At 43.1% G+C, this 24,631-nt stretch overlaps 1 protein-coding gene across 2 annotated transcripts in view; it reads right to left on the bottom strand.

The window, feature by feature from the left end:
• Window positions 1–14,025, bottom strand: part of KCNN2 (potassium calcium-activated channel subfamily N member 2) — a 445,540-nt gene extending 431,515 nt beyond the window's left edge. The window contains exons 1-3 of one of the 2 annotated variants that reach the window (XM_059061877.2): window positions 13,560–14,025; window positions 6,281–6,384; window positions 4,644–4,910 (exon numbers count right to left, since the gene is read on the bottom strand). The gene's annotated coding sequence lies outside the window, so the exon portion shown is untranslated. Of the gene's footprint in view, window positions 1–4,643; window positions 4,911–6,280; window positions 6,385–11,850; window positions 11,928–13,559 lie in introns of those variants that run through there. The other variant, XM_067031464.1, reaches the window with a different exon arrangement.
• Window positions 14,026–24,631: the final 10,606 nt, after the last annotated feature.

The raw sequence follows: 24,631 nt of genomic DNA, 5'->3' as shown, positions 1-24,631 counted from the left end.
TAGAGAAAAGAGTAGATATGCACACTATTAAGGAAGGGGAGCCCAGTCTGATCACTGTTCTACTAAATTTAGCAGTGACACAGTGAAAATAAAAGGCATCTGGGTATAATTAAAATGTTTGAGTTGCCTCCCCAGAATTCACTCAGAAATGAATAAATGGTAAAGTAGGATGCATTCATACTCTCAATAAATCAAACTCAATAAATCTAGTTATGTAGCATAAAATTATAACAAAACTTTCTCTTACTGCTATGTTGGGGCACACCCATGATCACTTGCACACCCTTTGCTACACCTCCGACCTTTAGCTGAGATGAACTTATGAGGGAATGACAGCTGTGACAGGATTGGCATCCACAATGGTGGATACTGGAGAAGGTCACTCAGGGCTGAGCCAGAAGGCAATTTAAGACCTCTAGAGGCAGGGCTGGGGAATCAGGTTCTGGCATTCCAGAGCAATCTGCAATGATTTTGAGATTTTCATTCTGTAACTGGAAAATTATACTGCTGGTGATATATGTGGCTAGTGTGGAGACCCATAAGATTTAGAGAAAAGGAAAATAAGGCTGGCCTCAGAATCTTACGAACAAAAATCATATTGCCATGAATCCTACTAAATGTTGTTTAAAAGTCTTGGAAATCTATAGTTGGAGGTTTTTCATCTTCAACAGTATTTAATTTAAAAACTGGAGAGAAGGTGTTGGCACAAGTGCTTTCAAGGAGGAAATTACTAGTTTAGGTATTACCATAAAAAGCTGAGAGACAATAGACTGCATGCAAATTTTCCTGGTGAGGGTGGTGGCAGTGAGATATAATCTTGGGGAAGCAGAGTTAGGCAGGAAAATAAGGAGAGCAAACATGAGGAAGCATGTAATGGGGCTCCACCATGGACAAAGTTGGCTGTGCAAGCCTCCATGTCATCTCCACATGGGGGGTATAGACTCCTGCATCTTAGAATAGTCTGCAGGTAGGAGAAGAAAGGCAAACAGTTTATCCACAGGCTTTTTCTCTCCTCTCTCTCTTTGGTCAAAGTCCATTTCATCATGCATTAAATCCCACCCCACCACCACTCCGGATTGTCACCGGCCCCTCCAGCAGCATGTGGGAAGGCAGAGCCTCTTAAGTCTCTCCTTGTCAGTTTGTGCTGTATGTGGGGACCCTGGAATGTGTGACAGAAGAAGTGATAGCAGCCTAAGTTTTCACCCATGGAAATCTGGCTGCAAATCTGAGGCCCAGGGTGCAGGCAGGGCTGAGCTGACCTGGAACAGTGAATCAGTAGAGTCTGCTATGACTGCAGACCACATATAGCCATAAAATTTTTATGTGGTCATAAATCTTCTGTTAAGTCCATATTTCTTCTCTATCTTAAAAGCTAAAGTTGGGTTTCTGCACAAATCTGTCTTCTAAAAGAGGCAAAATCTTGCATGTAATGTTCAGAGATGTATTTAATAGTTATCTTCCAAGGACAACTGGCTCTAAGTATATTTGTTAGAGAAAATACATTCATTAGAATAGTTCATGTAAAAGTTAGTTTTTTTCGATTAAACTTATAAACAATTTCAATAACAGGAGGTTAAATGTACTTAACAATCTTGTGACAATTAACCATCAACCATGACCTCTGTGACTGTTATAATATTCCCTTATTAAAAGCATATCTAAAAATCTCCCTCCTACAAAAAGTTACCTTTTGTTTGTAAAATAAATGTGATTCTATCCGTTTCATTTTAAAGTAAAATGCAACACCTCATTCTTTCACGTTTGGAAAAACTACACATAGTATATATGGTTAAGGATCTGTAGGAATAAAATTCCATCTATATAATAGATGAATGAAAATTTTGAGAATAGCCATTAATATCATGTAAGCAAAGAGTAACAATATGAAGATGCTCTCAAATTAAATTGCAGTAAATAAAGCAGGAATCCAATGCTATATACAATATACTCAGACCTCTGTTTGGGAGGAATAGGATATGGACACCCACACACAAAAAAAGACAAGAAATGGTAATCGAAGTACAGATTATTTTACTAAATGCATTATATATTTCCACTCTTTCCCAACATTCTACATTATTACTTTCTAATCATAATTTTATAATTAAAGTGAATCTAAAAATACCTTAAACTGAGCACTATGATGGGTAGTCAAAATGAAAATGTTTAATAATTTATTAAGCAGAAAGCTGATCATTTATATCCTGTTAGAATAAAGACTGTGTGAAGAGGGTTTGATTAGCTAAGAGGAGAAACTCTCATATTACAGAGACAAAACCAGAAGGTTGTTGAAATGTAGATTCATTTCATCAATTCCAATTAAGCAGGTCTGGGTGAGACCAGAAACCTGCATGTTATCAAGCTCCCTGGTAGTTCTAATGAGTTGGTTGGGGATACACTTTGATAAATACAGGCCAAAAGCGAAGTCCAAAGCATTAAAATTTCACAGAGACTCTCCGTATATCATCCAGGACCAATGCTGCTCTGTCCCTGGGAACCCCTGTTCTCTGGTTCCCAGGGCAGATCCTACTGGGGCAATTACACTATCTCCTCTTGTTCTGATACATTCTTATTTAGCAGATTTCTTATGATTGGCTTTCCCTGTGGTTTTCCTACAGGGAGAAAATGGACTGCTCTGTCAACATTGGCATTTAAGGTTGTTTGCATGTCCTCTCTGTGAACTAATAAATTGGCATTCGGTTTATATATCAGTCTCTCTGGGCTCAGTCAATGTGAGTCTACTCCTGAAACTTGAGTCCATTTTCAGATAACTGACAAAACAAGGCATATGAGCTCTCAAAGTCTCTTAGCTAGGAGGTAGTGGGCCCCTTTCCCAAAGAAATGAGTATTGGTTGTTTTTGCCAGACTGGCATCCTTTTCCATTTTTCTGGTACAGCATCTTGAATTTCCCCTGGGGAATCACCTCCCTTCTGTTCTCAGATTCCTCCCTAATCTGAACATAGCTTGTCCTTTTAAACTCAATCCTAGATTTTTTTTTTTTTTTTTTTTTTGTGGTACACAGTCCTTTCACTGCTGTGGCCTCTCCCGTTGCGGAGCACAGGCTCCAGACGTGCAGGCTCAGCTGCCATGGCTCACGGGCCCAGCTGCTCCGCAGCATGTGGGATCTTCCCAGACTGGGGCACGAACCCGTGTCCCCTGCATTGGCAAGTGGATTCTCAACCACTGCACCACCAGGGAAGCCCAATCCCAGAATTTTTTTAAACAAAGCTAAGCTTTAGAGGTAAATCTTAGATCTGTTGGTGCCTGGCATGGAGCCACTAGAGAAAAGAGTGCCTGAGAACAACGTCATTGTAGACAAAAAAAAAAAAAAAAAAAATCAAGAGTTAGAGATAAAATGAGAGAAAGAAAAGGAGTTCTTTAAGATACCACTGTTTGAATCGTGGATGTCAGATACCTCATACTATGTTTTAGTAAAAACCAATGAACAAGCAAACAAACAAAACCAACACAAAAACATTATGCACCTTCTCAGATTCCCTCAACCTCTCCTCATCTCTGTCTCTCTTGGTGAGCACCTGATCCACACAGGTGTGGCGCCTCCACTTTAGGACTTGGGGAAAATAACGTACTGTGTCGCATGGTGCCCAGATTCCTGAGCAGTCACTGAGAGGCAGGAGTACTGAGAGTTAGCTTCCCATGGAGTAAAACTGCATCAGTGAGAAATGAAATGAGAGGGAACTGCAAAGCCAAGTTCCTCTTTCTTTTCCTCTTCCATTCACTACACCAAGGTATTGTTCTTTTCTGCAACCCTTCCAGGGAAGCCCCAAATGCCAAGTAAGACAGTATAGAGTGACACAGTATGTCTCAGCACAGCTCCTTGTTAAGCAGTATCTAGTGTGGCAATACACGGCATTACACTGAATCACATCACACTCTCTCTTGCCTTGTCACCCTTACTCTCCGAGTTGCACAGCCCAAATCAGCTGATAGTATTCTGAGCATTGCCTTGGGCTCGGCTTTCTAGAGGACCCAACAGAAGGCGTAGTTGAAGCTACTATGTTAACAACAGTGAAATCTCTTTGTCACCATCACTAATAATTTTATGAATATGATTAATAATAATTTCCCCTTCAAATATTCAGCAATACGGCTTGTGTTTGCATTGCACTTTGATCTGGATAGCAAATAAATCATTCCTCATTCATACGGGGTCTTTCAAAATGCCCCCTTTGCATTATTATTACCAATAAGTGCGAGGAATACACTTGTGTTTCAGCTGTATATTGTTCCAAAACCAACCACCCAAAATGAAATGACTTAAGGCAAAGATGAGGGGGGGCTTGCCTGTACGGTTCTGATCCTGGTAACACCAACCGGGGCCACTCACTTGGTCAAATTCAGCTGTTAGCTGGGGCGGGCTACAAGGTCTAAGAAACCTTCACTCACATATATGTGCCCAGCTCCTCCTTCACACAGTAGCTTGCTCTCCCCAAGGCGAGCCGGGGTTTCCTCACAGCAGTGTGGATTCAGAATAGTCAGACCTCTCACAAGGAGGCTGGCTTCCAAGAGGGAGGAAACAAAAGCTACCAGACCACAAGCCCCAGAATTCAAAGTCACTAAATTTCATTGTTTAAAGCAAGTCACAAAGGCAGGATTACTCAACAGGCAGAAAACAGACCTACCTCATGGCAAACGGCATATGCGTAGAAAGAAGGAGGTATTGCTGGCAGCCATCTTTGGAGACTCTCTACCAGGCTGATTCCCAGACTGGCCTGCAGATTAGAATCATCTGGGGGCCTTTTAAAACTATCAGAGCCCAGCACACACCTTAAACCAATTAATTCACGATGCCGGAGAGGGTAGAACACAGGCGTTCCTTTCTTTTTCTTTAAGCTCCTTGGGTGATTCCAGTGTGCACACAAGTTTGGGAACCTCCAATCCACCACAACCTGTGAGAAAAGAGATTTAGAAAAGCTGAAGATTCTAACTGGAAGTCCTCAGTTACACATGATTACGTGTCATTTCACAGCATGCTCGGTGTTCTTTCTTGGGTTTAAAAATTTAAGCCAAACGCCCATCACTTCAAAGCACGATAAAGCTGCCATGATAAGCCAGTTTGTCTTGTAGAATGACCAGTCTTCTAGTTTGCCTGGGACTGAATAGTTTCCTGGGACACAAGACTTTCAGTGCTAAACCCAGGACACTCTGAGTCCAACTGGACAGTTGGTCACCCTAGCATCGCCTTCCCTCCCTCTGCAGGACAGGTCATGTTCTAGGGAGCTTCGTTTCTGAAATGCATTCCCACTGTTAATACCTAAGTTTCCTCAAAATTAGTCACCTAGGCCAGAGCTGCCTGAGTGTAGTCCATGGCCCTGCAGCATCAGCATCACCTGAAAGAGCTTATTAGAAATAGGAAACTGATGGCTTCCCTGGTGGCGCAGTGGTTGAGAATCTGCCTGCCGATGCAGGGGACATGGGTTCGTGCCCCGGTCTGGGAAGATCCCACGTGCCGCGAAGCGGCTGGGCCCGTGAGCCATGGCCGCTGAGCCTACGCGTACGGAGCCTGTGCTCCACAATGGGAGAGGCCCGCGTACCACAAAAAAAAAAAAAAAAAAAGAAAAGAAATAGAAATTTGGGGAGTCAGAATATCTGAGATAGGGGCCTAGAAATCTGTCTTTTGAAAAACATGAATTTGAGAAGCACTGGTCTGGCCTGCCATGCTCTCATCTCCATCTATCTCTACCCTTCCACATGAGGCAAGATCAGATTTCTGTTTTGCTGTAAAAGTATAAAAAGCACAGCAGGAAGATTCAATGGTAATTGGCCAGAGATGCCTTGACCAAGGGCAGCCAGCATCTTCGGACATAACCATGATAATCATCATTTTTGGCATAGTTTTTGCCAGCCATGTATCTGAGAGGCTGTATAAAAAATTGTTATATTAACAATAGAGGCTGTTGCCTGGAATGAGGGGCGTGCTGAGCACAGCTGTCTGAAGTTGGCAAGGCCCATCTCTTCCAGAACACATCACAACCGTCAATACAATTCAGGTGGTAATTTTTGCTCCTACTTGAAAGGAAAAAAAAAAATCTTTCCCTTAAAGTTAAGCAGAAAATCAAGCTTTCTCTGGGACTGGATGCTTGGTTTTCAATTTGAATTTATAGTAAAAATCATTCAGGTTTCAGTAATTTAGAAAGTAGGCTTTTTTGAACCAGCTTGGGCTGAAGTTACCTCGGAACAATGACGAGTCTGCCACGCAAATTAATACCCTAAAATGTTAACCACTTTAAAAGAAAACCAGATTTGTTGAAGGACTTACCTGTTTATATTCAACTGATTTTAATAACTGTGTATGAATTTTATCCATACATGAAAGAAGAGGCTCTCATCCAAAACACTCTGTTGGTACTATTACTGCATGAACTGAAAGTAAAACAAAGATATTTCTTAAAGCACTCAGACACACTGTAATTCAGATCTTCTACGAATTCAGACCAGTCTCCCTGAATACAGAACAAAAATTCTAGTAGTATTTCTTTACCAATCAATTAACGTATAACTTGATCCCCAATCCACTGAAGCAAATGGAATTTTAAAAGCCCTTTTGAAAACTCACCTTTGATAAGTTATGGCTTTTATTTATCATGTGTTTCACAAACTTCATATTTAAATTCAAAGAAAATGACCAGTTAACCAATTACCCCCCTGCATAAAATAATCTAATCAAAGTTATTGTGGTAAGGTTAACAATCTGGGGAAGGAGATTGCTCTTCCAGTATTTCTGAACCACTACAGTCAAAATCATCCTCTTGCTGCACTGCAGGCCTGGCAGGAGGTGTTTGAGCTGCCCCACCCAGACATTCTGTGGGCAGCAAAAATACTAATAACATCTTTCACAAAGGTGAAAAATACAGTAGATTTGAAAAATGCATTTTCTCAACAAAAAACTTTCCCATGTTATAATCACAGGACAAGTCTGTGAGATTTACTTTCTCTCATTAAATTTAAATATATAAACATTTGTGTAATTAATAACCATACGCAGACTTTAATCAATGATGTATTCTGTAGACTTGTAAGTATTTCATAAATGACCAACTGCAGTTAAAACATCTCTGAGAAAGTGTAAATGAGTCATTCCATTCTTAACGAGGTCCGAGTGACCCCTATATTCTTTCCCTTTTTAGGAGAAACATCCAGGAATATAACTGACTAAACCAGCATCGTGAAACTGGGGAATGAAAAGATTCTTCTGCCACTTACTTCACTTCCCAGTTGCACAAGCATAGTTAATCAACCTAGCATCTATCCCCTTTCTCAGGGGAGCCGTCATGACCCTCACCTGGGCTTTGCCTAATGGCCAGTCGCCAGTACCAAGATGGAGTCCTGGAGATCAGAAAGGTTGCACCAAGTTGACCGAATGGGATCAGGTGTCAGTTTAAGTCTACAGAGAGCAAAGGTCCCAACATGGAAGCTAAACGTGGCCATCAAATCCAACGGCATAAACTCAGAATCAAAACTAAACCCCAGTCCACAAGGGTGGTGAGCTAGACAGACCCCTGCATGGGGAGAATAGGAGAGGCTGGAAGGATAGATCATGGCCTAAGACAGCTTGTCTCATGTAAATGCATCTGCTCAATGGAGTCTTAGATTTCATCCATAAAATGAGTAGTAATCTCTACCTACCTCATTAAGTTATCATGAAAATCAAATGAAAAATTTCAGAGTGAACCTGATTTGTACCCTGTAAATACATGTGCAAATACAAGGGACCAACACTATTACTGAGATAGGCTGGGACCTGGGACCCTTTGCCAGGGTGCTTGCTCCTGGACAAAGGTCTCCTCCAGCAATAGAATACAAAGAAACTATAAGGGATTAAAAATAACTGCAGGCATGTGCAGTTGTAGCAAATTATGAACAGTAAGATACAATAAGGCCACAAACCAACTGCTATTTCTGAGGTGCCAGGAGCAAAACTGAGTACTGCGCATGATCCCTGCACACGATCCCTGCACACAGCGCCACCAAGGGGGTGGGCCGACCACCTAAGCCACTCCTCCAGCCCCACCCACAGATCCGCCCCTAACCCTCCCCCCACTTAAGGAACCTGCCCGCCCTCTTCACCGCCCTCCGCAAGAGCACCTGTTACTTTTTTTGCTCCCCCCCTGCTGCAGCACGAGATTCAATAAAGCCTTGCGTGAATTTCTCGTCTGGCCTCTTATCAATTTCTATTGATTAGAGAGTCCAAGGACCCAGGTCGGTAACATTACTGTGTTTACATCATTCCTCCCAGCACTGGGCAGGGGATCTTGTGGTCAGGGGTCTGGATCAGAAGTGATCCCCTGAATGTGTACACTGTAATTGTCAGTATGTATTTGTCTGCCCCCCTAACTAGACTGTGATTTCCTTGAAAGCAGGGACTGTGTCTTAGTCATCACTGCACCTCCATTTACATAGTAAGACATTCAGTCACTGTCTGCGGTATGTTGAATGAATAAATTCTGAATCCTCACTGTTATTCAGACTCCTGGCTGGCCATGAATTATGTGCAATGGAATACTATGTGGCGTAATGTGAGAAATGAGACAGCAAATGCCCATGTGCCCAAGAATCATTCCCCATCTGCCAAAAATGGCTACTACCTCACTGCCAGAGAACAGGCACCTCCGGATAAGGAGCCTAAATTCTCAGAATTAGAAGCATTCCTTGAAGTTGGTCAATAAAGGAGGCATTGACAATCAAATGCCTTAGGAAATAGAATACCTAAACTCTACTGTGTCCCTATTTTATGCCAGGCACTGTGCCTAGAAGCTTCACATCATTGTCTTATTTAAAATTCACAATGACAGCACAAGGGATGTTTTGGTATTATCCATATTTGACATATGAAAAAATTGAGTCTGTGAGAGGAGTGAAGTGACCTCACCACGCTGTATGAGGTAGAGCTCAAACTGAATTCCAGGTCGATTTTATCCCAAAGCTTACATTCTTAAGCAATACTGTACCCAGCTGTCCGAGGAAAGAGAGGCCCTTGTGTGCTTCTCATTAGTGAGAATGGGATGGTCTCATCCTGATCAACTTAAAGCCAAGCAAAAAGGGGAATTCTTCGTCCTACCTCCTTCTCTTCCTTTCACAATTCCTGCAGACATCCCCTAAGCCAGTCACTGTGCTGGCACCAGAGATACACCAGTGAACAGGGGCAAGGGGTGCCATTTGAGGGAAGGAGACAGACAAGTAAAGAGATGTGAACTGCCATGCGAGGGTGTGGCTGGAGAACTAGATGTCAGCAGAGTGATGGAATATGATGACATGGGGGAACCTTGTCAGGCCCAAATGTAGTCGTGCAGGGCCAGCCCCTCAAGACTGGCACTGGAGGGTATTGTGGGGGAAGTACTGCCTAGGAGGCCCAGCAAGGGGATGGGACGTGATATCTGGGATGGGAAGGCCTCAGCAACCATTTCCTTTTTTTTTTTCCTTCTTTTCCATCTTTTACTTTTATTACTTATATTTTATATTTCTCATTTGTATTTATTACAAAGAGTTATAAATGGAAAATCAAAAACAAAAGGGAACTAAAACTTATAAAGTTAGGAAAATAAAGCCAATGACTGTACTCCGTTACATTTCCTGAAAGAAACCAAGGGAAGAATTATATAACCCATTCTCCCTTTATGCCCACAGTGGAATCATCAACCATTAAAAATACTCTCTGCCATCTAGTCCATCAATTGTCCTGCATGGAGGCATTTCTTGCAAAATAAGGTTTGATTCTAACAATGGTAATAGAAGCAAAATAATTTTTTTATATGATGGAAATAAAAACATTCAGCAACCATCTTCTAAATGAGATGCCACAAAGGACTGCACAGCCTGAGGTCCTATGGGCCTGGGGGTAGTGAGAAAGTTGTGGCCAGTCCCAAGCCAGTTACCTGGTGATTATCAAATATGTCTGCAATATACACTGGCCTTTAAACTGAACCTGTGGCTCCATGTGTACCCACTGCCTTGCATCCTTTCGTTCAGCCCCCGGGGCCTCTCTCCTCTTGCTGATTCCACCTGTCCCTGCCACCACAAGGTCTGCTGCGCTCTTGGTTGAGTGCCTGTGCTAGCTCAGTGCTTCCTCATCTGCCTTCTCCGACCCGCAGGGCTCTTCTGGCCTTCACTCTCTAGTCCATGCCATTTTTAGCTTCTCTGAATAGCTCTGGATACCACACAAGACAACGGCCCCAAGGCCCCTAGGTCACATCCTCCTAATGGGGTGCCACCATCATTAGACTTGCTTCAGCCTCAGGAGGAAAAGGACACAGTGTCAACTTTGAGACACTGGCAGGGTCCAGTCACCTGGGACACTTCCTCCACGTCCCCTCTATTTCCCCACATCTGTACTGTTGATGCACCCTTCTCTCATCTATTCAACCAATATGTGCTGATAACCTACACTACTTTACCCTCCTCTGGGGATTAAAAAAGACAAATTAAAAACTTTCTGTGCCCCCAAGGAATTCACAATCTGACAGTGACAACTTAAGTGGAGGAATTTGGACTATACCATCTACAGGCTTATACTTTCCACATTTAAGTCTCTTGTCCCAAATTCTCCTTCAAGCTTCAGACTCAAATCAGCTCCCTACCTGACATCTACACTTGGCTGTCTAACAGCATTTCAAAATTAATACATTTAAAATATGATTTTCTTCCCTTCTCTGCTCTTCCCCGTCTCTGTAAACAGCATCAATATCCTCACGGCCAAATAAATAATCCAGGTGTCACTTTTAACTCCTCTCTTTCCCTTACTAACCCCCATATTTAAATCCATCAACAAGCCCTGTTCATTCTACCTTCAGAGTATGTCCTGAATCCAACTACTTCTCTTCAAGTCCATTCTCACAGCCTTGATCACCCCTGAGCTGCTGCTGGCACACAGAGCCCTTCATGTAGATTTGAAAAAGATGCCCCTCCTTCAGGCCTTCAAAGCCCTGTGACAGGACATTTGCTGGCAAGGGAGCACAGGCTAGATTTTGACCTCCACTTGACCTCCAGGCTGGTGCCCGAGGCAGTAAATAACCTGCAGAAACACAGTCAAACCCACGCCACCATCTTCTCTCCTCTCCTATTGCAGTGGCCTCCCAAGTGCCCCTCCTGTATTGTCTATTCTCCACATAGCCCCAGAGCAGCCTTTTAAAATCTCAAATTCAATTTTATTTCACTTCCCTGATTAAAACCCTTCAATCTTTACTTTGATGTACAAGGTTCTGCATGATCTGGTCCCAGATTACCTCTCTGATCTGCTGGCCCACGCTTACTCTGGCTGCCTTCCTCTTCCTGAAGAACGTCAAGCTCCCCTTCCCAGACTGAGGTGTCTACCTTCTGCTCCGTCCTACCTTCCACCCTGGACCACAGTACATAAAACAGGATTAGTCTTAATATTTAGTTCATCATTTACTCTCATTAGTCCATGCACGGCCTGTCCTATTTCATTATTTACGAGTTATTTTTAACAATGTAATAAGCACACCTGGCCCTACCAGCCAAAACTCAGCTGAGACCCTGCCACTGACTCACCTCTAAGAAACCATATGGTCACCCTGCTTCTCCCCATCTAAGGTAACCACAAGTACAAATCTCAGGTTTTCATTCCCTTGCTTTCCTATTTATATAATGTTATTGTATCTACATGTATTCCTAAGTAGTAGGGGTTTTTATTATAGTAATTTTCAATATTATAAAAGATTGTCATGTTATATGTAATGCTATATGTAATCTTTCGGCCAATTTTCATTTAATATTATATAGCTCATATCCAATCATATTGTTAGGTGTCACTTATTTTATTCATTTTTGATTGCTGTATGATATTCCTCTATATAACAATATTACACTATTCACCTATTCTTTGGTGATGGGCATTGAAGTTCTTTCCAGGGTTTCATTATTGGGAACCAGACTGTTACAAATGTTCACACACAGGTCTCCTGTTGAACATATACAAGAGATCCTAATAGATATAAATCTAGAAGTGAGTTAAACGGCTGGATCACAGGTGTATAAATGTTCAAATTAGGATACAATGCCAACCGTTTCCCAAAGTCACTGTGCCAGTTTATACTCCCGCCAGCAATGCTGGAAGGTCCTGTGGATCCACATCCTCTTCAATCACTTGATATTGTCAAACTTTTTAATATGGGGCCAACTAAATGGGTGTAAAGGGATACCCAATGTGACTTCGATTTGCATTCCCATAAGTACTAAAGGTAATAACTATCATATGTTCACAAGCTATTTGTATTTCCTCTCTTCAGAGCTTTAAGGTCTCAGCCTGAATGTTCCCACCACAAAGTGAATGTCCCTCTCCACACTTCATGTGAAGGTCGCCACTCCCTATTACGCTACTCTGTTCTCTTTTCTTTGTGGCATCTACCACCACCTGAAATGATCCAATCTGTCTGCTGAATATATTGTCTATTTCCCTCAACTAAAATACAAGTTCCAAGGATCCTGGTTGCCTTGTTCACTCCTCCATCTCAGAATAGATGGATGAATATGTGATGACAGAGCTATGTAATAGATTAAGAGTTGTGGTCCAGAGTCAGATGTTCTGAGTTTCAATGGCAGCTCCCCCACTTAATAGCTGTGTGATCATGAACAAATTATTTAAATCTTCTGTTCCTGAGTTGTCTCCTGTGTAAAAAAGAGATAACAGTTGTCCTTACTTCATGGGGTTGTTATGAGGTTTAAATGAGTGAATACTTGTAAAGTTCTTAGAACAATACCACAAAAATAGCAAGTGCTCCATAAATGGTTATCATGATTAATGTGTGATTATAGTTAGTACTACTCCATAGCATGAGAGCACAGAGGCACCCAACTAGCTTGGATCTAAGGAACTTCCTCCTCTTCCACATGTTCTACAGCCCCTGGTCCTACAGATGCCCATTCCTGCAGCCTAGAGGAAAGCAGAGAGGTGCCCAGGGAAAAACTGGGGAGCAGTTAGTTTATTCTCGAGAAAATGAGAATCTGGTCATCATACACATGAAGACGTTGAATAACAGCACAGAGTAAGTGCTCAACAATGCTTGCTGAATAGATCCTTCATAGAGCATCAGTCCATACCCCCTATAACCCCAGGCCTACATTACACACAGTCACAACACTCCCCCCTCCCTCCCTGCATCTTGGTTCATATTTGCAAAGAGGGAAAGGGGAATTTAGAAAGGGGAAGGGCAAAGAAATAAAAGTAGGCTGCATCAGGAGAGAGGATAGCAGGGAACTCAGGCAAGAGAGAGAGAGGAGGGAAGGTGGAAGAGAAGGAGCAGAGATGGGAGATTTCAGGTCGCACTGTGGCACCTGTGTCTAGTGTAGAACATGAAAATGCTGAAAATAAGAACATAAGGGAGTCTATCAGCCACCCACTCAGGGGAATTTTTCTTTATAAGGCGTGAGTGGGGGCAGGGAAAAGGTAAAGCAGAAAGGCCTGGGGAGGGGCAGGAAGAGGGGAAGCCCAAGGCAAACTTCATCTCGCCGTCTTGCCTGGGTCCCGGTTAAATATGTGCTCCCCACCCCCACCCCAGTCAATGTCACCTTAGTCTCCAGCTTACCTTGTTCTGCAACCGAGAGCCTCGCTCCATTTGGAAACTTCCTTGTCTCAAAGTGATAAATGCGGCCTCTGTTAAATGAGCCAGGAGGCAAGGCCGAGGTGAGATGCCACTGAGAATTCCGGCAGGTTCACTGGGAGAAAGTGTTTCCATTTGAGAAGGATCAGGAGTCCTGGCCAGGGACCAGATGCCTTTCCGGGTGTCGAATTCCGTGACAGTTCACCGCCGGGGAGAGCACCGTGCCCCTGCCTGCTCCTCCTCTCCGGGGCTCCGAGCACCCGCCGGGGGAGCCCGGGCGCGCAGGGGCTGGGCCGGGTCCCTGCCGCCCACTGGGGGCTCTTCCGAGTCCACCTTCCTGGGGACCAGCTCCCCCTTGCCCGTCCCTGCTGAACACTGAACCTGTTCGCAGGATGCCCTGCCGGGACTGGGGACTCCCTCCTTTTCCAGTCCTTGGCTGGCAGGGACCAGCCCGGAAGGCGGGGGCCGAGAAGGCTCAGGGTATTGCCGACCTTGAGGCTACCGAGGGGGGTGCATCAGCCGAAAATAACACACACGGGCACAGACACACACACAGACACACACACACACCGTTTGACAGTTCCCTCCCGAGGAAAGTAACTGTCCAGAAGCAGCACGGGTGTGGGAACCCTACGTTGAAATATGACAACCAACATTATTCCGCAAACCAAATCGGGGATGCTTTTAATTTAAAGATTTGGATTTCAGCCGCTCAATTTTTATTTTTATTTTTTAATGTCATGGAACAAATTCCCTCTTGTGTATTTCAAGGCCGAATTTCAAGGGTTAACCAGAGCTTGAGGGGAAAGAGAGGGAGGGAGCGAAATCCCAGATTGTGGTTTGCCAGTACTAGGTGAGAAGCGTGTCTTCCTTTCCCTTCCCAGCCCGTTCGCCATCGCGTCCTCCCCGCTGCCTCCCGGAGTTGCCCGGCGTCGCGAGGGTTAACGCCGTCAGCCCGCAGAGCAGGCTTCCCCGGCCGGGAGCGCGCGCCGCGGGCTGATGGGGAGGGAAGAGCCGGGGATCTCCCGCCCACTCCCCCCGCTGAGGGCGCTTCCAGCCCAGCTCTATTTATAGCTCCGCTTCCAGCTGCTGCAGGGAACTCGCCAGCCACGCTGAGCCTTTCGAGTTGGGAGAGCCTTCCACAGCCAGGGGGTTTTTTATAAATTCTGTGAATGGCAGAAATGTCCCTAGCCTTCGGGATTTTGATTGCTACTTTCAGTCTGTCTTTCACATATTCCATTTTCCAAGGTTAAAAAAGAGAGAGAGACAGAGAGAAAAAGAGAGCCAAGGGAACTTTGAGATAGGTGAATTGCAGGCAGGCAGTTTGTCATGCTGGCGACCTTTTGTTATCAGATGCCTAGGAAAAAAAAAAAAAAAAAATCCTCCATGGATTTACCGGCTTCAGGCTCATTTCATATTTTCTGCAACACTCAACCTGTTTGGGTTTTTGTCTGTCAGTCACATGGTCAAAACAGGTTGGAAGTGACTTCAAGGGCAATGAAGAATCAAATCCTCTGCCATTGGATTGCATACTTACCGGGGGTCTCAGGGCTGCTGTCAGCAGAATACACACCTCTGGGTGGTCTCTGTATCAAATCCCACACTGACCCCCCCACCCCCCCAAAAAAACAGGCTATTTATGGTGTTACATACGGGTTTCTGGCTCCAGTGGATACTGGTGACACAGGAGAAAACAACATCTGCTGCTGAGTCTTACCTTCAGCATAAAATGGAGCAGACTGCATCAGCCTAGAAGGTCCTAACCTGATACATGGCTCCCAAGACCCTTCCTTCAAGTACTCCTTCCCAAAACAGTTCTTGAGCCCCTGGGTTGTGCAAAGCCCCTGAAGAACCCCTGGATCTGCAGAGGAGCATCAAACAGCATCTGCCCTCACAGAACTGAGCCAGGAGGGCTCTGTGCACTAGGTGTAGAGGGAAGCCTGGACCCCATCGAAGGGCACTCCTGCAGGTCTGATGTCGGGGTGCTAAGCCCCCCCAGCCCCGCCTCTTTTTCCCTGTCTTCCACCTTCCAGTCTCAGGGTTTTTCCTTTAGAGATGATCCCAATATAGTCAGAGGTTATTATTTATTTAACTGTATTTAATCAGAATGATCCTAGAATAGGGTAATTAATTGAACTTTGCAGTTATCTGTGGGCTAAGTGGAAACTCTTGCTTTAAAGTCCTCATTGTTGAAACATGTTTTCCTGCATTCACTTTCCTGCTTTAGAGCAGAGAAGGTACTGGATATATTATTTCTGGAATGAGTCAGGATCCAGGAGTGAATCAGGGAAATGCAAGAGAAGGGCTCCGGAGTCCCATGTCCTGAGTTCATCCTGGCTGTTTATATGATCTTGTTGAATTTACTTTACCTGTTTGTGCTTCAGTTCCTAATCTGTAAAATATGAATAATAGTAATAGTAAGTACTTCATGGGCTTCTGGTGATACTTTAATGTGATAATCTACTTAAGTTGCTTAGACCAGTGCCTGGCCTGTGATAAAGCTCAATATACATTGTATAGTATTATTACTGCACAAATATGAATGGGAATTGAATTGGTTGAATTTGTACAGACAAAGAGGCATTTAAATAAAATCTATTTGAGCTATGTAAATCTACAATATAAGTGAGTTTCCTCTGCATTACACTAAAGCAGATCCCTGAAGGCATTCCATATATACACGGGAGGCTCCGGGTCACTGACCCTGCATTTTCTTCTTCCAGGGAAAGACAACATCCCCTCAAACGGCTTTTAAAAATTCCTGCTGTTAATCTATATAAGATACACTCTGACACCTAGGGTAAAGGATCACCTGCTTATAGTGGTCTGCTGTCCTGGGGATAATACTTTGATATATGAAAAGTTTTTTAAACATGAAAACACTCCATGAAGTTTTCCAAGGCACTATGAAGGGAAAGCATTTCTATTTAAAAAGCTCAACAAAGGTTTGTACAATATCTTATTTCCCCTCCTAAAAATTAGGCTCTAGAAGGTAGGAACTGGGTCCTGTAAAGAGTAGCCCTCTGGTGGAAAGGTTTAGTTACCAATGTCATCCTCCCTTTCAAAAGAAGAGAACCTCTGATTTTTAGAAATACAGCCAGATATGTTCTGCATGTCCTGGCCAGTAAGCTATAAAATAAAGTGGCATATGGAAGCTTCCGAGAAACCTCCCCCAAGATACCTGGCAGTGGTGGTGTCAACCTAACTAAACTGGAACAGTGTTTCCCAGACTCCTCTTCTCTGTATCGTCCTGCGCTAGGATGGGGCACAGGAGAAATTCGTGCAAGGTTAGGAAGGCAGCAGTGAAGTGGCAGCTATGTTTACACTAGGAAGGTCACAGTAAAGTCAGGTGCCCTTGCAGCTCATGCACCTTGTCTCGGATCTGCTGGCCCATCCCATCCTGTCAGCATGACATGGCCGCTGGGTCTGCCGCAGTTCCTGCTGGACCCTGCTGCTTCTCCAGTTTCTGGACAAGGTACCTTAGCTCCATGACAAACGGTGCCAGTTTTTCACCAGCCTCATCAGAGTTGGAGGTTTGGAGGCAGTCAGAGATGAATGCAGGTTCTACTTCGTCCTCGTGGGTTCCAGGGCATCCTTGTTTCTCTCACACCAGATCTGTGTCTGTCAGGTTCTGCAAGAGAAACAGAACCAGTAGGAGATATAAATTAAGAGAATCATTGCAAGGAATTGGCCTACACTGAAAGCTAGCTAGGCAAGACCAATGTCTGTTAGGCAGGCCATCAGGAAGGGCAGGCGGGACCTCTCAGGCACGAGGAGAAGCTGCTGTCCAAAGGTAGAATTTCGTCTTCTGGGAAGCCTCGGTTCTGCCTTTCCACTGAATGAATCAGGCCTACTCAGGTTATCAAGGATAATCTTCCTTACTTAAAGTAAACTGATTACAGACTTCAGTCACATCTACAAAATACCCTCAAGCAACTGACTGAATGACTGGGGATGACAGACTAGCCAAGATGACACATAAAAATGACCACGAACATGTCCATCTTTCCTTTTAAATGCCCTGCCGTGCTATCTTCAGGCCCAGCACCATATACAGAACCAACACAGCAGAACATAAACAGTTTAACCCATGCCCTTTTGGGAAGGTCAAGTCCCTAAAATAAATCCCTTCTTCTACTTCACTCTTAGTAGACCTGCTTCTCTGATCACACCTGGCTGACACGGACACAGTAACACTCATATGTCACCTCTTTCTTCCCTTTACACTACCCTGCTCTCTGGAATACAGATATGATGGCCAGATGAGCCAACTTGGACGTGAGGACAAGGGCCATGCCCCAGGGATGGTAGAGAGGTAAGTTAGAAAGACCTGAATCATGAAGATTACAGAGCAACCTCACAACCCCTGAGCTGCCTATCTCTGCATTTCTTTTACAAGAGACAGAAATCAATTTCTCTTTCATTTAAGCCACTGCTGTTTTGGTATTTACGGCTGCCTTCACCAAAACCATTTCTGAGTGATGTAAGTACTATGTCTTCTATACAGAAATACACTCTAAGTAAATAGCGATTGGAAGACTCAAGATTTGGAGCATCATGCATTGGGGTGGGGGTAGGGAGTCACTGAACTATTTTCTTTTATTTTCCTCTAATTTTCAGGGGAAACTTGTTACAAGTAATCTTACATCTGACAAAGACAGTCACTCACTCTGCAGACATAAGCCAAGTTCCTTTTATCTTCTGGGCCTCAACTGTCACATCTATAAAATGAGACTTTTGGACCAGATGGTCTCCAGTATACTTAAAGATCTGAAGTGTGTGATATCAACTGAGAACACAGGGAGTCCCAGAGAGAAGGGATGCTTACCAGGACAGAAATACAGTTTGTCAGAAAGGCAGGTTGAACTAATGGAAAATTGTATCAATCAGGTGGGAAATTTTGTTTCCAGAAAACCTGTGCAAATTGTTTGACATGAATTATCCATACCTTCCCTGTTCCTTCCTTATAACGTAGGATACAGGTTGTACAAGGATGAGAATCTTTGCCTATTTTGATCACTAACATACCTTAGAATGGCACCCCAGCACCATGTAGGCTCTCAATAAATATTTGTTGAATGAATGAATGAATGATACAGGTGTTACTCCCAAGTTTGGTAGGAATGACAGCTTCAGAGTTACTAAATAAACCAGAGTACAGATTAGTGATTCAAGTCCTGCCAATATCCAGCCCAGTAAATTTGGTCTCATTAAACATTATTTTACTTTCGCCTCAGAAAAACTGATTCATGAACTGTGATTGCCCAATTTAAATGGTAACCTGTAAAGATGTTAAAGAAAATGTCACTTTTGTCATTGACTCCTGACATTACCATAGGCGTGCACAGTGCCTGGCACTGGAGGCACTGAACCGCTTAGCAGATGGCTGTGTAACAATCCAGGAGAATGGGCATATTTAGTACTGTACCCACTAACTTCTGTTTATTTCCCACTGTGCTCATAGAGGAGAGCTGCCAAGCTCCATTCTCCATTAATTATCTACCTAACCATTTTTCCCTGGATCTCTGCCTCTATGCCCACATGAACCTAAAGATAAGGAATAATTATAGCTTATGCTTATTTAAGGTTACTACATGCCAAGTGCAGGTCTAAGTGCTTTACATGCATTGAATGACTTAATCCTCACAATATCCCCATTGGATAATTACTATAATTATACCCATTTTCCATGGGTGTAAGCTGAGTCACGGAGAAGCTGCTCAAGGTGCCATGACTATTAAATGGTAGAGCCAATGCACCTGACTATGGTATTACCCGTGTGTAAGTCAGAGAAACCAGTCATAGCTGCCCAGCATCTTGGACTGGTTCCAGTGCCTGCCGCGGGAAGCAGTTCAGGCAACCTGTCTATTCTGAAGACTAGACTAGAAGAAGAAAGCTGGTTGCCTCCTGTTCTTCCTGGCACTCCACATGGATAAACACCCTTGAAGTCTTAGCCATGAATCTCTTTGGGGCTCAATCTACCACTTGACCTGCTCCTTCATGATCATCACCACAGCCATTGTTTCCGCAGGGGTTAAGCTAAACTGACCAAGAGCACAGAAAGCCAGGGAAGCTTCTCCGGGGTACAAAAATCAATTGGGAAACAAGAGTCATACAAGTTCATTTTTGTTTTCTTCTCTGCACTCTCCTCCTAAATTCTTACATGCACTCCATGGTTTTAACAACCATCTTTGTGTTGTCAACTCCCAAATTTATCCTCAGCCCATACTTGTTTTCTGAAATCCAGGCTCATATATCTGACTAGCAACTGGGCAATATCTCTACTGTTTCAGGTATAACAGATCTAAAATTCGCCTTACATTCTTGACTCTTCATTCTCCCTGTTCTCACCCCCGACATGCAAACACACAGCCCTAGGTGTTACTTGTTTTACCTCCTTGATAGCTCTTGAATCTATTTGCTCTTTTCCCCACTGTAATTAGCTGGGTTCAAGCCAGGATCAAATTTTTTCTTCAACAACTGCAAGAACCTTCTCGCTGGTCTCCCTGATCCCACTCTCGCCCCTGTAATAAACCATTCTCCATTTAACAACCAAATTTTTTCTTGTCACTCTCTTCCGTTTCTACTAAGGAAAAAAGTCCTGGTCTGGCCCTGTTGTACATCTCTCGTTTCATCTCATACCAACTGCTCTCTCACCTCCAAAAATATTGAACTTTCTTTAGCTCCTTGCAAAAGTCCCAGATTTTTGTTTGTTTTTGCTCTTTGTCTCTGAATATTTCTCCCCAAATTTTCCCTGCATTTGAAATGCTTTTCTCTTAACCTTTACAACAACATGGCTTTGAAAAATCCTGCAGGTGTTAGCTTCAATCACTTCCTCCAGAAAGCCTTCCCTCATGACTTCAGATTAGAATAAGGCTGCAACTAAAGATTCTCTGGCACCCTTCCACTTTTCTACTTAATACAGCCTTTCTGCTACAATGCATATTTCCTGCAATATAAATAAGCTCTTATGTCACTGGTAAGTAGGGAATAACAATGTACTCTTGAAGTTGCATTGCTTCATATATGATTTTTTTCTCTCCAGCATATTAACGTGTTACACAAGTAACACAGGTGAAAACAAACTCCACTAATATAGCAAAATACAGCAAGCCACAGAGAAATAGGAATCTGTACATGAAACCTATTCAATCATATTTTTCTTGGATTGAGTTTAGCCAACTGTTCTCTCTTGGAAGGGCTTATTGCATGATTCCCCAAAACTATGTATGTTTTTCTCTTGGCTCCATAACTCAAGAACCTCAACTCTTCTGTATAACAACTCCATCAGGCCAAGCTTACCTTTCTGTTTTTTAAAGCAAAGATCTATATGTATCATAGAGTTTATGCTTTTTAACTGTGCAAGAATTTGTGATTGCTTTTGTTGGTGCCCTAGTTACAGACTTGCATAGGTTCTCAGTGATGGGAAGGAGGTGGTGAATTTCAATGTCTAAACTTACGCTCTTAAGGTAGAAAATACTTAAGTACACTAACACTAACATCCTCTAATCCCGAGTACAAAAAAGGATAATACTTCTCTACCATTTTGACAATGTGAAGCTTTCCACCTCTCTCTCACCCTGAAGCCATGTGTGGGGTCTCCCTCAGCCTGAGTCCCTGTGTAATAATGATGAGCAGAGCACCCCTGCAGAAGACTCATTTTGGACAAGTAATGGGTGTGAAGCATAAATATTTGCTGCTTTAGGCCCCTGAGATTGATCGTAGACTAACCTGATTAATTCATAGTTTGGTGTGAGGAATAGGATGATGCCATAACAAAAATCTTAAAATATGTGGGGTTGGCTTAAGTAGTTGTTCTGTAGGTAATGGATAATGATAATGGAAGTTTAAAAATAGTGTCCATGTTACACAATGGAAAAATACTTGATAACACTGTAGCCTGCAGAAACTTGGGGTTAGATTATGCACCAAGGAATGAGCAGCAATGGAAGATTGGTGACAAGGAAATCTGCGGAAGATTTATGTGAATAAATCTCTCTGAATGGGAAAAAAAAATGTGAATATATTTGTATCCCATGTGAATGTTCACCAATGGGTGACCTCAGCAGAAGAGGACTGGAATAATTAAATGGAAGAATGACCTGTTCTGTGGATACTAGTTAGCCTCTTTTGGCAGTCACCCCTGTCAGCACCCAATGGGCTCAGGGACAAAGTGGCCATGGTGGCAAGGATAAAGGTTGTGCATGGGCTCAGCAACATGGACTTCCACTCGCCAAGGCTGACTGCACTATTGCTGCTACTGAGTGCCCAGTCTGCCAGCAGTAAAGAATGATACTGAGTCTCCAGTGTGGCACCACTGCCCAAGATAATCAGCCAGTTATTTGGTGGCAGTGTGATCACACTGAATCCCTTCCACCATGGATAGGACAACATTTTGTTCTTACTGGAAGAGACACTTACTCTGGATATGGATTTGTCTTCCCTGCATGCAATGCTTCTGCCAAAAGTAGCATTCTTGGATGTAAAGAATGCCTTACCCACTGTCACGGTATCCCACACAGCACTGCTTCTGATCAAGGAACTCACTGTACAGCAAATGAAGTGAGGCAATGGACCCGTGCTCATAGAATTCACTGGTATTACTATCTTCCCCACCATCCTGGACTTGATAGAATGGTAGAATGGCCCTGTGAAGACTTACAGTGCCAGCTAGGTGGCAAAGCACTTGGCCAAACTGTGTTCTATATTTTGTGGAAAGTAGAAGTTAAAAGTGATGAACTTGGACATTTAGCTGAGGAGATTTCTAAACAAAGTGTTGAAAGTGCAGCCTGATTTCTCCTGACAGCTTATAGTAAAATGTGAGAGGAAAGAGAGAAATTGAAGTAATTTTTAAGCAAAAAGTAACCAGAACTTGAAGATTTGGAAAATTCTCAGCCTATCCATATTGCAAAATACGAGAAAATGAGTTCTGAAAAGAATAGCAAGGGAGTGGTTGGAAAATCATTTGATAAAGAGATCCTGGGTGTGACTCATGGGTTTAATCAGCCATCGCAGCAGAAACCAGGAATAGAGATGGGATTATATCAGCAGGGACACTACCAGTATGAAGTAAAGGGGACAGAGGCAGGATGAAATGAAGGACAGCTGTCAGAATTCTGGGATTCTACAGGATGGGACAATAGAGCTATCTGACTGCCAACATGCATTGTGGTTCAAGAAAAGGTAAGAGTGACCAAGGATGATTCAGAAATCAGCAGAGCTGCCACTGCCACCACAGGTGGGGTCAGGGCTACCTTCTCCTTGGCTTCAAAGGCAAGGCTATCACTCAGAGCCTTGGAGGACTGTGCTGCCCCCACTGAAGAGTTATGTCCCAGTGGGCCTGGAGAGCAGAGAGGGTGGAACCAAAGAGGATTATTCCTGAGCTTTATGACCTAATGGAAAAAAAAAAAAATCTAATGAAATTTGCCTTGCTAGGTTGTGGACTTGCTTGGAACCCATCACCCCTTTTGTCTTTCCAATTTCTCCCTTTTGACCTGGGAATATCTGAACGATGCCTGTCCCACCACTATATTCTGGAATCACACAACTTGTCTGGCTTCATACATTCACAGCTGGAGAGGAATTTTGCCTCAGAATGAATTGTACCTCGAGTCTCACCCATACCTGATTTAGATATTTAGATGAGACTTTGGGCTGGAGCTAATGCTAGAATGAATTAAGAATTTGGGGGCTATTGAGATGACATGAATGTGTTTGCATGTGAAAAGGACATGAATCTGGGGGTAGGGGAAAGAGCAGAAAGTTACAGGCTGGAACATGTCCCCCCAGTTCCTGTGTTGAAGCCTTAATGCCCAATGTGACAATATTTTGATATAGGACCTTTAAAGAGGTAAAGTTAGAAGAGGTCAAAAGGGCGAGGTCATAATCCAATATGGACTGTTGTCCTTGTAAGAAGAGAGAGGGAGACACCAGGGACCAAAGCACAGAGAAAAAAGCCTTGTGAAGACACAGCCAAAAGACAACTGTCTGCAAGCCAAGGAGAGAGGCCTCAGGAGAAATCAACCCTGCCAGCACCTTATCTTGGACTTCCAGCCTCCAGAACTGTGAGAAAATAAATTTCTGTTATTTAAACCACCCAGTCTGTGGTATTTTGTTATGACAGCCCTAGAAGACTAACACAGGCTGTATTTGACAAGGTAAAATGAAAAAGACTTGGGCTCATAAAAGAATTGTTTGGTTTTCAAGGGAAAATGGAACAGACAGAACACAAAATATTCAGGGTCTTATAGAGGTAAAAGTTCAAAATTAAAAGTTTTTCTTGACTTTGAAGAAAAAATGGTAAGCTTGAGTATGCCTTTAAGAGACAAAGAACCATAATGTAAAAAATCAACTGTATTTACAAACAATAAAATTCATATATTTTAAATTATAAGTTTGGTGAGTTTGGGTAACAATACACAGACAATCAAAATATAGAACATTTTCATCTTCATAAAGGGTTTCCTGGGCTTCCCTGGTGGCGCAGTGGTTGAGAGTCCGCCTGCCGATGCAGGGGACACGGGTTCGTGCCCTGGTTTGGGAAGATCCCACATGCCGCGGAGAAAAAAAAAAAAAGGGTTTCCTTCACGTCCTTTCCCAATCTCTCTCTACTCCTGGCCCCAATCAGCAATTGATCCGCTTTCTGCCACTATAGATTACATATGTCTTCCTTCGAATTTTATATAACAAAATTATAAAGTAGGTACTCCTTTGTATCTGGCTTCTTCCACCCAGCATATTTAAAAAATTTGTCTGTGCTGGTATGTGTATCAGAAAGTCATTTTGGTTTTTTGCTAAGTAGTATACTATTGCATGGACTACTGCAATTTGTTTATCCATTCATATACTGATGAAAATTTGGATTGTATGTAGTTTTTGTCTATGGTAAATAAGGCTTCTTTGAGCAATCATATACAAGTCTTTGTGTAGGCAAATGTTTCTATTTCCCTTGAGTAACTATCTAGATGTAGAATTGCTGGGTCATATGATATGTACCTGTTTATCTTGATAAGAAAATGCCAAAGAGTTTTCCAGTGTGATTGTACCATTTTACCTTC

Source organism: Kogia breviceps, chromosome 4, assembly GCF_026419965.1.
Source record: "Kogia breviceps isolate mKogBre1 chromosome 4, mKogBre1 haplotype 1, whole genome shotgun sequence".
Classification (NCBI taxonomy): domain Eukaryota; kingdom Metazoa; phylum Chordata; class Mammalia; order Artiodactyla; family Physeteridae; genus Kogia; species Kogia breviceps.
This window is presented reverse-complemented; position numbering and strand designations above follow the sequence as displayed.